A 17312-nucleotide genomic window follows, 5' to 3' on the forward strand; every position below is an offset into this window, starting at 1 on the left:
GACCCCTACCAACTAGGCACAATTCTGTGTGGAGATCCCCCCACCTGGGCAACCTATAAATATAGATATATCGTACAAGCCTAGTCAATATATTGTTCAAAAGAGTCTTATGTCCTTCTAAAATAGTTCTACAATCCCCAATGTACCTGGAATAGCAGAGTTCGTCATTGGGTCGTCGACGGATACTTCTTGAGCGGCTCCCTTTAAGGCAGGAGCCACGGATCATCGAGATCCCACGTGCAAAAAGGGGTGAACAACAACAGTGAGGCGGCAGCTTCATTCCTAGCAATGCTCGGCAATGATGGAGCATTGGCGTCCTGCAAGGAAGATGTGTCCGGGGCACCTCGATGATGATAGTTCAGGACCGCAAAGAGATTGTGAAGAACTGTGGCCCAGCAAGGGCGTCGAGTCGTCTGGCGTCTCTACGGTTGTCAGGGGGCGGGAAACCCACCGGTGGATGCTCTTCGGCGCGTCAGCGGCCTTGACTTTCTCCGGTCGACAGTGCAGGTGAGAGCATCCTTGGATCAAATGTTACTTAGGCAAAGGGAGCACGGTGGCTCCGGTCGGCCACGGCTGTCGTCGACGATGATGGACAACAGCGTCCGGGCGCTTCTCCTTGTGATTCCGCAGTGGTCCCCGTCTCCGGTCGACAACCTGTCATAGGTCTGTCTAACAGGGACCTTTGGCAAAGATCAGCTAGTGCACAATGGTTCCTCGTAGCTCAGGAAGAAGGCGCCTTACCAGGTCCTCTCTGGGTCACTCCTTGGAGACACAGCAGCTTTCAGATTGATGAAGTAGAGCATCATCAAGACTTCTCTTCCAGCAGGGCTTCAAGGTTAAGCTTCAATTTCAACTCCAGTTTCTCTTCAGCTTCTGAGCACGATTTCGAGGAGTGAGAGGCCCCCAGATATACTAGTTGATCTCCCATTCTTTCAGGCAACCAATCGATCAGAAGGGCATTCATGCAGGCAGGCATCCATTCAGGTGCATAGTCCATTCGGGCCATTCACTTCTCTCGAGACACTCACAACAATTTATGTGTATTGGGACAAGTACCCATCCATTCAACACTCTGCACTGCATTCATACCAGTTTCGGGCAGGGCTGTCTCAGTCATTGTGTCAAACACCAGATACTAGACATCCACAACATAGAATGCATATTTGTCACACACTCCATTCACCCAGGTCCCTACCCACAGGGTGTACCCACAACATACAGTCACTGGGAAGCCTCCAGCCAGTCTGGCCTGGACTTCACAACAACACCATATATGGAACTTCCACCCAACAGCCAGTCAGGGGGAAGGGACAGAGTCAGGCTTCCCAGGACTTTGGGAAAATAAGGTAACAGCCAATAGAAAGCAAGAGGCCACAGGGGCCATCGTGTTGCCTATCAGATGTGTATTTATTGTATTCAACTGATTCCAATGGCAGGGCCTGGGTATCCCAAAATGAAGGATACTCAGAGCACCTGTCAAATTCAGCATGGAGCTATCACCATCCCTTACCCTGCTCTGTGGGCAACACACAGGTGCCCAAAACATACATTAAGGGCACAGGGTTGTACCTCCACCAATGGGTGCCATAAGGGTATCCCATGGGTCTGTACACCAAACCAAAAGAGAGAGCTGCTCCCCCAGGAGTCCCATATGAACTCCTGTGCAGAAAACACGACAGAACACACAATAAAAGGCAGTTAAGGACAAGGGCACTGAGGCCCTGTCCCTCAGATGCATTTCCAGCATCAGATTCTTCATCTTCTTTCATTGTTCATGTCATAATTGCACCCATAGCTGATGTATCAGGATAATGTACCCTGGGAGCCCTGCAAATATCTGCCCTGCAAATATTAAATGGTGCTCCATCATGCTCTGTGTTTTGTGCTGTCACACGTGCATATCTCGCTGGCCTCCATATGTCATCAGCTCTCTCACCAAAAATAGCTGCCACTGACCGGCATGTTTCCTCCTGTCATTGTCTCTAATTCGTATATCCATTTCCCATCCCACAAAGTCAAACCAGGGAGCTTGCATTTCAAGTTATCCTTATCCACCTGTGGCCATGGAATATATTGCAGTCTTGCTCCCCCATTCTCTAACAAGGGGAACTGAGAGAACCCCATTCATAAATGGATCCCACTATTCATTTACCCAATGCAGGGGTAATAGTTCCTATTCACCTTTGTGCTGGTAAAGACCTCGGCCTGCTCACATAAGGTCGAGATTCTCCTCTCTCACTACATTAGCATCTTCAGGGAAGTTCAGCATATGGTATAGGATCTGGTGTTCTTTCCTTGGGGTGTTCCAGATCTGACCATCTTATCTCTTTATCCATCTCTTGACTTCCCAGGAGGCCGCATGCAACCTCTCCCTCTGTCTCACAACCTGACTCTCTTTCTTCGTCTGACATTACTAGACCCCAACTAGCATGACTATAATCTTCTTCCCCTCTGTCTAAATTTAGTCTGTTCAAAGACAGTGCTCAGCATTCATCACTAAACATCTTCTCCTCCTCCTCCTGTGGTTGAGGTACCGGGGATTGTCTACCACTCCCTCGAGTCCAATACTCGCTGTCTTGCCCTATTTGTTGATATATCTTATCAATACTTTCTCCAATATTTCCCTTTATCGGAAGAATCTCTTTTGTTCTATCCCATCGTATTTCCTTGCTGTGCCTCATTCGTTCTTTAAGGCTTTCCGTGTTGTGGCCTTTGCTTTTGTGGGCCTCATGGTTCTTTCAAACATGGCCACCATTTACCGAGCAAGCTAGGTGGAGGCTTGTTCCCCCTGCCCTCCCACCTACTGGAATAGGATTGGTCAATGGGCTCCCTTATTGGCCTATTGAGGACCGTCAGGCTTTAGCCGGCCCCCTTTCCAAAGGCCTGTTTCCTAAGGCCCCTGTCTTCTCACTGTCCACTACCAGAACGCTACTTGGGGTCTTTTCTGCACCCCTGCACCTGAACTTCCATGACGCTGCTACCTCACTCTTCAAATAAATCCAGACTACCTTGACATTTACACCTTCTTATATATGGGTTAGTTCCCTCCTTCTGGACTTAATCCCACCCTCTTTTGACTTTCACTGTCCTTCTCTGCTTGTTTCTCCCATGTTTACATTCTCAATTGAATCACATTTTTACACCCTTTGCTAGGATCTGAACCCAATTGTAAATTTCAAATCTTGCTGTGGTTTGCATTTTGGGTAAAATTCTTGCTGTATTGTGCTTTTTGGTGAAAAGTCAACTCCTGCTGTATTTTGGAAACTTGCTCTGCACTTTGCTTGTATGTTTGCTCCTCTGTAACTTGCTGGTCCAGTGACCTCACTGTTCTCTTTGTTCCACTCTTACCTGCTTTTCTCCCTCCTGCTTCCCCCTGCCTTTCCCTCGCTACCACACCCATGGCGCTTTCTATTTCTCCAATCTTCTCCAACCACTTCTCCATTGACTATCCTTCCCTTCTCACTAAGTCTGGTAGGAAGAAGTTCAAAAAGTATATCTTGGCCTCCAACCCTAGTCTCCGTATAGCTGACACCTATTCCAGCGGGTCCTCCAGACAGACCCTCACTGACATCCTCTTTGTCGTTCCTTCACCAGATCTATGGACTCCTCATTTGATCTATGTGCTCTTTCCTGTCTCCTCCTCTCCCATTAATGGTGGCACTCGCTGGGAAGTTTACATGGCTCCCTTTGACTCCTATAAAGTTATCAATAATGTCGACCTTAATGGCACTGTCATGGACCAAAGCCTGCAGGTCAATCTCCTCCTCTTTGATAGATACTTCCCTCGCCTCATCAATTTCTTTTTATCTCCTGCTGTCCTCTCTCCTCCCCCTCTTGTCTTCCTTTCCCTCTATTCCCTTCTCTTCTGCCCCACCTTAGGGTCCGTCACCACCGCAGGGTGTACCTCGAATTTGTACCCCTCCCCATCAGGCCTTTAAGGCTGGAAAACTTGTTCATCTTGCCATTCCCAACTCTCGCTCTGCTGTCAAACACTGCTCTGACATCTGCCACCTCCTGGAAGAACTTTACTTCAATGTCCTCTGTCTTACCAAGACATGGTTCATGGCCAGCTCTGTCACGAGCTTTGACACTCTCATCCTTGATGGCTACAACTGATGGCTACAAGATCCTCTCTGCACCCAGATCCACCCAGTTCAGAGGGGGTGTAGCCCTGATATTTCCTGAGTGGATTTCTGCCTCAATCATTCCCATGCAGACATACTCCTCTTTCGAATGGTTTGTCTGCTGGATTTCTCTCTCTCCTAGCCACTCTCTTACCATGGCTAGTGTCTACCAGCCTCCTGGTCAGAGCACCTCATTTCCCTCTGAGTGGGAGGACCTCTCTTCCTCTCTCCTGGCCTCAAACACTCAACTCCTCCTTCTGGGTGACCTCAATACCCATCTAGACTCTCTGTGTTCCTCCTCCATACTCTTCTGTGACCTCTGTGATTTCCTCCCCCTTTCTATCCTCCCCTCTGGCCCGACTTACTCTGCAGGGCACACACTTGATGTCTTGATCTCCTCTGACCTCTCCCTCTACATCCTTCTGACCACTCCTCTCTCCTGGAGCGATCACTCTTTCCTCTCCTCTCATCTCTCCCTCTCTTCCACCGAGGCGAAGCCTACCCCAACACTGCCACCTACCTTCTCGGACATCTGGCACATGAAGCGTGTCTCAGGTGAGGCTTTAGCCACCACCTTCTCTCCCTCCCACCACCTCTGACTGACTCAAATCCTGACACAGTACTATCTTTGCTCTACTCTTCTATTTCTGATACTCTTGCCCCAGTCATGAGGATCCGTTTGAAGCCCAAAGCCAAGTGCAATTTTTGGTATGACTCTAACCTAACTACACTTAAACGTAAGTGTAGGGGGGCTGAGAGGAAATGGAGGGCTTCTTGTTCATCCTCTGACAAACTGGCCTGTTGCCTGGTCCAAAGGCAATACCGACTCTCTGTCCACACGTAGAAGAGAGCCCACATCCAAGCCTGTGTCTCTGCAGCATCAAAAACTCTTTAAAATCTGCAAAGAGCTGGCCAACCCTGCTGCAGTCTCTACCTGTCCTGTTGCCTCCCAGGCCCTTTGCATAGCCTTTGCCTCTTACTTCATCTCAAAAACCCAGGATATCCTGTGCACCCTTTTGTCCTCTCCCCTTGTTCTCTTCTCTCTTTCTGTGAACTCTGGCCCTCCTACTGCCACCCCCCACCCTCTATCTCGTCCTTTCCTCTTTTCTCCCCCGACAAGGTCTCTAGACAAGTATGATCTATGAAAGTCTCATCAAAACAGGTTCATCCATGTTATTCCAAAACCATCAAGGACCACATTGACACCCTCGCTCCTGCCATGGCTGATTTCTGCAACCTCTCTTTCACCTCAGGAGCCTTCCCCTCCCCTCTGAAGCACTCTATTGTGCACCCTCTTCTCAAGAAACCCGAAAGCTGACCCGTTTTGACAGGCTAACTATCGCCCAATCTCCATCACACCTTTTCTGGCTCTGGCTTTAGAGCTGACAGAAGCACAGAAACTGATTTCCTGAACATTTGTGAGGATCTGCTCTCCAAACTTGACTCTAACATTCCGTCTATCCTCATCCTACTCAATCTCTCTTCTGCCTTCGACACGGTCAACCATACCATCCTGCTCAACCGTCTTCATGACAACCTGGGTATCATCGATCAGGCTCTGGCCTGGCTGACCTCTTTCCTCTCTGATCGACCCTCCCAGGTGCAATTTGGGTCCTTCCTTTCATCTATCTCCCTTTCTAACTCTGGTGTTCCCCAGGGGTCTAACCTCTCACCCTGGCTTTTCAACCAATACCTGGCAATTCTCGCCCACTTCATTACCATTTTATGCTCCAATTATCAGTGCTATGCTGATGACACTCAACTCATTTTCAGGCTTCCCTCGGCCACCTCTCTGATTGACTATCTGCCTTTCAGGATTGGTTTGCCACCAACGATCTCGGCCTAAATGCCAGCATGACGGAGATCTTCCTCATCAGCACACCTTCACCCTCCTTTCCTGTCACTCTCTGCCCAGCCTCTCTTGGCCCTCCTCCTACCCGCACCTGTGAGGCAAAGAACCGAGGGGTCATCTTTGACTCCACGCATTCATTCTCTGCCCACATCTCTGAGGTCTCTAAAAAGTCAAACTTCCTACTGCACCTCCTCAGAGGTATTCTGCCTTTTCTCTCCTTCCCTTAAAAGCTCACTGTCTCTCGAGTCCTGGTTCTCTCCTGGTTGGATTATTGCAACAGCCTCTTTCTAAATCTACTTGCTTCTACTTTCCACCCTTTGCAACTTATCAGAACAGGACTGCGAGACTTGTCCTTGGCCCCAAGCCCTGGGATCGTATCTCTCCAGCCCTGAAATCTCTCCACTGGCTCCCAGTGGCTGCAAGGATTACATTCAAGACCCTTTGCATTGTCCACAAGGCTTTCTGGGGCCTGGGTCAAAAATACCTTCGGCTGTCCCTTTGTAAATACCTTCCCTCCCGAGCTCTTTGCTCCTCTACCACTAACTCCCTCAGGGGCAGTCGTTTTTCTAAGAAATGAGCTGTAGATCTCTGTCTTTGGCTGGGGCCTCCCTCTGGAACAGCCTCCCTGCCACTCTGAAACTTGATGAGAACCATCTCCAGGTCCTTAAGCACCGCATGACCTTCCTCTTTTCTTCTGCCTCAGCTCCTACTCTCCCTTACTGATCTGTTCTGTCTCTGCATTGTGCACCTGGTTAACCTCTCACTGTCGGGCCCAGGTACATGCTCACTCTGCCACCCACCCACACTGCCTCCTGGCAATCTCTTGCACTACGATCTGTATCTGTAACCCTACAGTCCACCCTCCCTTTTTCTGCACTTATCAGACACACCCTGTCTGTTTCCTTAAACCTAGCACTTGCCACCTGCTGGCCGCACTACCACTGTTTGTTGCTTTTTATTATTTTAAGTATTTATTTATTATTTATTGTATTCCTTTGCTCAGCAATTTCCACCCCCCATGCACTTTCTCCTTTGCCTCTCCCATGCATTTGCGAGTTGTTAATGTCAATGGGCCTAATGAGATAGTTGTTTTGTTCTCCTTTGTTCCCCTTCCTTGCCTGGTCGCGCTCTGAAACACTTGTGTACGAGCGCGATATAAATAAAATATCAATATGAATATCAATGAGACAGGCATCCAGACCTCCCTGCTTTCTATTCTGTTTTATCTGTTAATTCACTTCCCTTTGATTTTGCGCATCCCTTTTTGCTCTTTCTTCCTCTTCCCTTTGTTCTTCCGTTCTCACTTCCTATCTTTGGTCTTCTTCCTCTTACCTTCTCTGTAATATTTGTTCCTTCATTTTTTGTGCTTCTTTTTCCTCTCTCTTTCTTTCTCACCTATCTCTTTCTTCTATCTCTTTCTTTCTTGCGTCATACTTCCTTTGTTCCTCTGTCCGCGTTTCCTCTTTCTCTTGTTCTTCTCTATATATCTGTTCCCATTGATCCCTGCTTTTTCTTCCTTGCTCACCCCTGAATCTCTTTTCTCATTCCCTGTCCTTGTTTTCTTGCTCGTCCTTGTCTTCGCTTCGCCTAACCGCTTCGATGCTTTTTCCATTTAACTTCAGTAGGACCGTCTTCCCATCCATTCATTCTGAAATTGGCGCTGAACTACGGTATAAAATTGGTGCCGTAGGGAGGAGTGCCACAAGAAGCCTTGTAAATGGAAGTGTCCATATACACCCGTGTTGTATATGGACACTGTCATGTACACCAAAGCCAGCAGCTTCAACGTTGCAGGATGTAACGTTGAAGCGGCTCGCTTTAAATGAAAGTGTTCATATACACCACACGGGTGTATATGAACACTTTCCTACCCCAAAGTAAGCAGCTTCAACATCCTGCAACTTTGAAGCTGCTCACTTTGGTGTATTGGCAGCATTCTGCACTGAAAACAAAAGCACTGGCTTTTGTTTTCATTCTCGGCAGCAGTTTCGTAAAACAACGATTCCTCGTTTTTTTGCGAAACTGCTGCCGAGATCTTCATCCGCCTGTTTCCAAAGGAAACAGGCGGATAATAACGAAAGCACTGTCGTGCTTTCCGATGACGCCCAGGCCCACTTCAGAATAGCAGTGGTGCCTGGGCGTCATGAAATGGCGCAGTGAATCGTGCTATTTAGCACGTTCACTGCGCCATGTTGAGAATCGGGCCCTGAGTGTGTGGAGGTTGTATTTGAGGAGAAGCCCTGGGTGAGCATTTTACAGGTAGAGATAAATAAAGTTAATCTTGAGCGATTAATTGTGCAATCTAAAGCATCACAAGCTCCTAGGCCCGACTGTATCCCCAACCTGGTATTCAAGGATAACCGGTTTTGTGTGGGCAAGGCTGCTAGAAATTTACTTCACCCATATAATTAAGACTGCCAGAATTCCAGACAGCTGGCATCAACCCATGCTAGTCCCGATTTTTAAAAAGGGAGATAGATTAATTACAATTTATTACCGTCTATTGGCGATTATGGATTCAAGCCAGAAATTGTTTGCTAATATCCTTTTGGAATGCCTAAATACCTGGTAGGAAGGGAATAACATCTTAAGCACATTTAAAACAGGCTTTAGAAAGAAATATAGCACCACAACTAACATCATGGCATTACAATATTTGAGGGAGGTAAGATATAAGGGGAAACATAGATTACACTGTTGCTATGTCGATTTTTCCAAAGCCTTCAACCTCATGTCCAGAGTACGACTTTGGAGGAAGCTGGAAAGCTGGGGCATTGATCCTGAACTCCTGTTTTACATTCATTCCTTCGACACGTACACATCTGTGGCAGTACGTTTAAGCTCAGAAGGCTACCTTTCAGAATACATCCCTACTAGCCAGGGCTCAAAACAGGGATGTGTTCTCGGTCCAGTATTATGTAACCTGTACAAAGCAGATATGGAATCGGCCTTCAAGCATATTAGAAACTTCCCTTTTGGGCAAGAGCGTGGTCTTCCGTGTGTTTTCGCGTGGCCAGCCTGATACGGAGTGATTTGGCACGTGAAAAAATTGCACGTCAGCGTGTAATTTGAGGAAAGGCCCTTAGCGCATAAGCGCATCTTTGACGTTACGCGTGCGGGTGTTACCCTCGTGATGGGTGCATAGTGAATCAGCACGTGAAGACACAGCACGTATGTGAATTCATTGGACCAAAGGCCCTTAGCGTGTAAGCGCGTCCGTGACGTGACGCGCAAGGGCGTTTCCCTCAACACGGGTGCATGTTCATTGTACATGTGCAAAAACTGCACGTCCGAGTGTCAGCTCGTGTAATTGGAGGAAAGGGCCTTAGCGCGTACACTCGTAAGTGACGTTGTACGTGTGGGCCGGTTTAAAAGGTATGTGCAGGATGCCATTTTATTGTACGTGATTTTCGTGGAGAGCGAGTGGGTGAATTTTGTACTTCTTGTCAGTTCACACGCGATTACTTCACAACGGTTCAAGTTCGTACTCCCTGTTACCTTTGACAGCGTTCAATTCTTATTTTGGCCTGTTTCCTCAAACAGCGTTCACTTCTTCTTTTGTCCTGTTTCCTCAGACAGCGTACAATTCTTCTTTTGGCGGGTGTGTTGCCAACGCACACACGCGCGTCTTTTTCACGTTCTTTTTCCAGGCATACGGTGAGTCGCGCACGTATTTACCAACTGTGCTAGCCCCGTGTGTTGCGTACTCCTTCAGAGGTCATTGTAGGCTGCGTGTATTACGCGTATGCTTATTTTTGTGTTTCTGGGTGCAACAGCATAGTGCGGGTTCATTTTTCCACGCACGTGGTCTACGAGGGGTTGCGTGCACGTTCATTTTTGTTTTCGGGGTGCCTGTGCATTGCGTGACCCGTCATCTTCCCCCAGGGGTCACAGGCAGTCTTGCTAGAGCACTAGGGTACGAATTCCATCTAGTACCCTACCCCTTTTAACCCCAATTGCCCAGGACAATAGTTTACTGCTACTCCCATACGCACAACAACATCAGTGCCATGGTTGGGAGGTGACCAAGCGGTAAGGGAGGCAAAGGTGGCCGACTTCCAAAAGGTGGGCGTGGTGGGCGCGGTAGGGGACGTGGCCAGGATTTGCAGGGTGCCCCTAGATCCCTGTGTGTGGAGGACCAATTAGGGACACCCATGCCCCCCCATGGTTGTGGGAAACGTAGCTGACACCATCCCAGCTCAGCCCTTGTTGGACCGGCCCATTTTGGCACCTGAACCGGCACAGGATGACTCCCAGGCTGACTTCCAGGTCAGCAAGTCTAAGCCATGTGTGGCGGTGCAAGTTGCTGACACCAGGCCACGTGGATCTGGGGCAGCAATGGCACTGCTGCCCCAAGTAGGCAGGGTGGGGAGGCTGCAGGGGCAGCTGCAGCTCTATCCACCCCAGATCTGAGTCTCCCAGCGGGGACAGTGTCGGTCCAGGTCCATCAAACCGACGTTGGCCCTGCCAACATCACCCTGCAGCCAATGCCTGCACCAAGACATATGGTCATTGTGCATTCGCACACTCCTAGTACCGACTCCACCGGCACTTCTGCCCCTACTGACCAGAGCGGCGTAAGCCACTCAGGATCCGCACCACCTTTGAAAAAGAGGAAGAAAGGTGCTCTGGCACTACAGGCTGAGACCCCAGACATGGCTACACACTCCGGCACGTCAAGGAAGCCCAGCTTTAATGACGTCGAACTTGATGCACTTGTGGCCTATGTGTCGGCAAATAGCCGCGAAATGGTGGTGACTGCAGGGTGCAAGACCACACCTGGACAACGTAAGGCACACTGGCAGACCATCGCGGACCTCATTAGTGCCCTTGGATTTGTGAGGCGCACAGCTGATGATTTCTACAAGCGGTGGAATGACCTGCAACGCAGAGCAAAGAACAAGCAGGCCTCAAATCATGCCTCTACTCTGGTGACTGGCGGTGGGTCTCCACCAGAGGACAACCAACTCACTGAACATGAGTCTGTTGCTGGAACCTTCGTCACAGAGGAACAGATCCAAGGCATGGGAGACCTACCAGATTACGATGCATTGTCCGGTGAGTGCCCATGCATGTGTGTGTAATCCATGTGTATGTTGTTTGGGTGACGGGTTCTGATTGAGTGCCAAGTGAGGGTGTGTACACCTGAGTGGTATGGGTCACCCATGTGCTTCCTCCAAAACATTCACCGGGCTTTGATTTGGGTATGACAGTATCCCTTCTGCCAACAGTAGCCAATTAGCGCCACATTACTGCAGTTGCCCTTGAACTGTCATCTTGCAACAACATTGTTCTGATTTTTTCAGTGTTCATTCAGGCTGATTGTTTCAATTCTCCCACTTTTGCAACGCATTTTTCAGCCCTAATGTCACATATGTGACATGCTTCTGTCATTGATTACACCCCACATTGGCCCACATTTGTTACCTTGTTATGTGAATGATTAGACCATTAAGGCTGATTGAGTATTGGCCTGCTCACATTCATTTTAAAGGGCCTGTTTGAATGTGATACATGATAGTTGTTTCCTGTCATGTTGAAGTGACCAACCATTGATGTGTACATCTGCCTGCCATCACTGAATTATTGTACACTGGGTGTGTTGCAGTGTGTGGCACATGCATATTTTGTCACACTATGGGCCTCATTACACTTTGTGTGGTAAAAACCTCAAAATACCGGCATGGCGCTATTAACATGTCCGCCCTCGCAAGACCCAAAAAAGTCACTTACCGCCATCGACGAAAGTGCAGATTGCACCTCTGCCCTCCTGCTGCATGCAAATAGCGGTCACTGCAATTAGCGGTGACTGTTAAATTGCGGAACCGGAAATAGCGCCATCGCACAGGAATGGGAAAGAGCATGGCAGCCATCTTCAAAAACACAATCCATTGCCATCCTCTGCCCCCTGGACCTGTTTGGAGTCGTTAGCAGTTGAAAATCATCCGGGACACCTTCAACATGCCCAAGGCATTCAAAAAAATCACTGACAGGCAGCGCAAAGAAAAAATTACAGCAGAGGAGTTGAACATGCTGACCCAGACCTTGGCTGACAATGCTGAGGTTGTTTTTGCCAATGACATGCGGCGGCCGACACTACTTAAATAAAAAGCCATCTGGGAAGAAGTTGCAGTGAAAGTAAGTGCAGTGGGCACCAGCACCCGCACTGTGCGTGAGTGCAGGAAAAGGTGGGACGACCTCAGACTGCGGGTGAGGGGCATTCTTGCCGAAAACCACTGAATAGCCAGTGCAGGTGGAGCTGGTTCACCCATCAGACTAAAAGAATGGGAGGAGACCTGTGGAAACCTAATCGCTGTGGAATCCATTGAGGGAGTAGGCACCATGGAGCTAGGCATGGCTACCACTTCGGATGGAGGTGAGTGTACACATGACAGGATGCTATGTGAATGTACTGTTCCCCCCAATATGTGAGCCCAGAATCCTCTCATGCATGGACACACATCCACACATGCATCCATCCCTCTCCATGTCAGTGTCAGACCCAAACACAAACACATGCACACATCACCAGAGACAAGTGCCAGACACAACCATGCATGGATGAGGCACTGAACTGGCACATCACCTGCATCCACAACTACTAAATCCCAATGGCCACAACTGCATCATTGATGTATTCTGCATTAAGTATATTGAAACGCAACCAATGCCATCCCCCTTCTTGTCCCTGACAGGCTCACATACAGATGGTGAGGATGCCGCAAATGCATCCCAGGCACCAGCTACGAGTAAGAGGCCAAGGGCACAGGACTCAGAGGACAACCCCACAACATCAAGGGGCAAGGGGGGAAGGTCACACCTGATGAGTGTGAAACATCGTAGGAGTGCCACTGCCAGGGCAGAAGTAGCTGCACCACAAACTGCAGCCCCACCACCGGAGGTCAACCCACAGCCACCACAGCCACCAATACCAGCCACCGAGGGCCCACCATCAGCTGCGGCAAGCTCCGCTGGAGAGGCAGCCGCCACTGCCCCCCTATCTGATCCTGAAGACAATATAGTTGGCCCAATGGAGATGCACACCCCAAGCCCCCCTAGAACTCCAGAGCCAGCACCATTCCAGACACCTGGGTCTGATGTTACTGTTGAGGACAACATTCCAGCCATAATGTCCCCCATGGTGGCTTCACCTGCTGCAATGGATGCATCTGAGGGCACAGCATCCAGTACACCATCACCCAGCACTGCCCTCCATCTGCCCACCATCCTGCAGCATCAACAGGAACTGACTGTGCTGGTTGGCCAGAATGTTGAGGAGGCTGCCCATCTCAGGGAGGATATTGTGGAGATGGCAAGGCACTCCACGGAGAGGATGGACGCCTGTACTGACAGGCTGTGTGACGAGATATCCAGGCTCAGGGAGGTCCTTACTCGCATAGCCGACACAATGGACCGCCACTTCTCACAACCAGGACAGTCTGCCCCATCGTCATCTGCCGGCTCAACACAGACAAGCCCCCTCCGCCGCTCAACACGCACCACTAGACGCACGTCTGGCCATCCTCCAAATGCTGCTACAGACAATGGCCAATAGGGGGCTAATGGCGATTCCTCTGCGTGCATGGGCCAACGCAAACATGGCAGACACATGAGGAACTGTTGTGGGGGGTGGGGGGAAGGGTGTTATGGGTCTGTTGTGGGGGGTGGGGGGAAGGGTGTTATGGGTCTGTTGTGGGGGGTGGGGGGAAGGGTGGTGGGATGTTTGGGGACATGCACTTTTTCATCTTTCCGTTACATAATACACTGGTGTCTAATCAAAACACAGGCTTGGACAGCTTCATTGTGTTTTTGTACTTTATTGGAGACAGTGTTCATTGCGTACTTCTAAACATACACCAGTGCATTACTACCCATGTCCATGTGACAGTACCAAAACATGTCCCTCAGAATATTTGGTTGATCAGATGCTGTCTCACAGCACGTCCCTCCTGGCCATCCCCTCTTGCATGACCTGCATCCCCTTCACCTCCGTCCTCATCAGCATCATCATCCTCATCAGGTGCTTCTATTTCAACGTCAGGGGGCAGTGGCACATTCCGTCTGATACACATATTGTGCAGCATGACACATGCCATGGTGATCTTGGCCACTCTCTCATGGCCATACAGGAGAGCGCCACCAGACCTGCTAATGCACCTAACCGTGATTTCAAAAGGCCAAAAGTCTGTTCGATCACGATGCGGGTACGGGTATGTGCACGATTGTATTCCTCTTCGTGCCTGTTCTGTGGGTTCCGTACAGGTGTGAGGAGCCAGCTCTTCACGGGATAGCCCGCATCACCTGTATGGGAGAACAAATGGGGTCCTGTTACTGTTCACCTGAAGAGCAGCCTGTTCATATCACACAAATTGACATTGCATAGTGATTCAAGTACACAGTCAACAGCAAACATGCAGATGGTCCGTGTGACAGCAATGTGCAAGGGTGAGCTCGACCCTGCAAGTAGACATGCCCCATTACTGTCTACAACAGTAATTGACATGTCCTGGGTGAGGCGAGGTCTTAGGTGTCCCTGGGCCCAGGCAGATTTTGTTCCTCACTGTTGTTGTACTGCCATTCCAACATAGGTGTTGCCATGCAGTGAGGCATCACTTCAGTGGTGGTAAAGGTGCGTGGTGAAATGCAATGTGTATGGCTAGGGCTGATCCTTTTGCATGCATCATACGGCACATTGCATTATTGATGTTGTGCTGGACTGATTACGGATGACTATCTTCATGGCACGTATGGAATCTGGCCATTTTGTGGCGTGCAATGTTGTGCAATGTGTATGTGAATGGATGTTTGATGCTACTGGACCTAAAATTTCTTGAGTGTAGTGTAGCTCATACTTGCATGTCAGTTCATCTCTGGTACGTTGCGGCCTTCCCAGATGGACATTGGCGTACATCTTTATGTGCATTTCCCAGACAGATGACAAGCTACACCCAGTTGGAGTATGTTTCTCTCCCCCCTCCCCCAATCACACCCAGTTGGAGTATGTATCTCTCCCCCCCCAATCACACCCAGTTGGAGTATGTATCTCCCCCCCAATCACACCCAGTTGGAGTATGTATCTCCCCCCCAATCACACTGCCATGTGCTTGCCCTGCTACTCACCAAGTAGCCACAAACATTGTGCAGTTTGTCGCTCCATGTAGCATGGGATAGTTGAGTTCCGCAGGACCATGGAGTCATGGGTTGATCCGGGAAATCGGGCACAGCAATGTGTGATTATCTTGTTGGCGTCACATACCATTTGGACATTGATGGAGTGGAATTGCTTCCTGTTTCGGTAGACCACTTCATTGCGATGTGGGACCACCAATTCCACATGTGTACAGTCGATGACTCCGATGCAACTTGGGATGCCAGCCAGTGAATAGAAGCCAACTTTGGTGTTTGCAATCTCCTGGGCAGTCCGTGGCATGGATATGTGTTCAGGTGCATGCTTCAGGAGGGCATCGAGTACCTGATTCAGCGTGCGTGAGAATACTGGTTGGGAGATGCCATGCATCTGGGCCACTGTATGTTGGTAGGTGCCTGTGGCCAAGAAGTGGAGCACAGTCACCACCTTGAGTAGAGGGGGGATGGCAGTTCTGATGTCTATGAGGCTCACAATGTCGTTGTGTATCATGTCCACGATGCTGGTGATGGTATCCCGGTCCAGATGGTACAGGGTGTGTATCTGCTCAGGGGTTAGGTTAAATGGACTGGCTCTGATCCTGGGGATTGGTGGGTGCCTCTGTGGTATGATTAGGTGCCGGGGTGGTGCTTGCTGTGCCTGTCTTGCCCTCCTCCTCCTCCCCCTGCGTCTTCTTTGTGCTGCCTGTTGTTGTTGCAGCTGTGCTGCAATCATGTCCTCCAGCCCATGTAATGCTGCTAGTATTGGAACCATCTTGGTGTTGGAAGGCGTGTGTGAAGAGGTGTGGTGTGCTCCTTTTGAGCTGCCACAGTCTCCATTGCCTCCACCTGTGATGATTGTGTCCACCTGTGGCAGGTGGGAACACTGCTCAGTTCTCTTAACGTGTGGTTCGCAATGCCGGTATTTGCACCATGGCGGTAAGGAGTTTGGGGGGCTTTACCATGCCGCTATTGGCGTGTCCGCTCAACTTGTGATGCTGTGCTAATAGCGGCATGGCGTAATTTACAGGATGGTGGGTCGCGCTCACGCAGACTGCCCGCTATTAGTGGCACCGTACTTAGAGGTGCCGCTAATAGCGGTGTGTTGGGTCGTGATTCCCATGGGGATTTAACGTTACCGGTATTTCATTATCGGTAACGTTAAATCCCTACCGCCTACCATGTAATGAGGCCCTATGTAGCATTTTTCATCTCATCATGTCCATCTCACATGGATGGATGACAGTACTCATTCACTGACATATGGCTGTACTTGTCAAATGTACCATGGCTATGCTACATGCCCTCTGTGTGCTGGCATGTGTTATGTATGTGTATTGGACATGCCACTCACAGGCTAATGTGTGATGCCAGTGCTACCCAGCATTCAGCAAATGTGTTGCTTTTCCATCTTGGTGTCCTCAGTGTCTGCTTTTTGCCTCCCCTTCCAACTCATTGACAGTGCATGCATAACAGGGTTATAGTCATGTGGGACATGTGTAATTCATGTACTGGATCTCTGGTTCGTCAGGCCTATGTGTGTGCTATGGTGCTCATGCCTGTTTCCATTTGTTGTCTTTCATGTTTTTGCAGGTGGTGACGCACTTGATGCTGTTGAGGTTGAGGAGATGGTGTAGACCCAGGAGGAATCTCAGGCACGACCGGGCTCCAGTGGGGGACGTGGTGTGGTGGTGGGTGAAAACCCAATCTTACTGCAGACCATACTGTCCAGTGGTGTCTCTGGGTGCACCTCCCCAGACCTCTATCCAGGTGCTGAATCGGATGATGAGACTTATGTGCTGTCGCAGGTGAGTGTTTCTGGCAGGGATTCTGTTCTGTCCAACCCACCTGCACCAGGGGTAGAACCCTCTATGGGGATGTCAGTGTTGGTAAGTCCGCCTTTGGCGGTTACGGATGCAGGGTCACACTCCACAACATCTGATCCTGTTCCTGGGCTAGCAGATCAGAGGGGGAATGCAGTCCTGCAGCCTCAGGAAGTGCCAGCCCAGCAAGGTGCAGATCGCCTTGCCCCAAATAGGTGTGGTGCCCGCCGACACGGTGGCCGTACGCCACTAGGCAATACTGTATGGGAAAACTCCATGTACAGTATAGCAGTCCAACAGGGAGCATCGGTTGAAATGATGGCTCAGGAAATGGAGAGGGTGGCCACTTTCATTCTCCCCCCTGAAAGGCAGATGGAGCAACAACAGCAT

The sequence above is a fragment of the Ambystoma mexicanum genome, chromosome 3p, assembly GCF_040938575.1.
Source record: "Ambystoma mexicanum isolate Mex_15411 chromosome 3p, UKY_AmexF1_1, whole genome shotgun sequence".
Taxonomy (NCBI): domain Eukaryota; kingdom Metazoa; phylum Chordata; class Amphibia; order Caudata; family Ambystomatidae; genus Ambystoma; species Ambystoma mexicanum.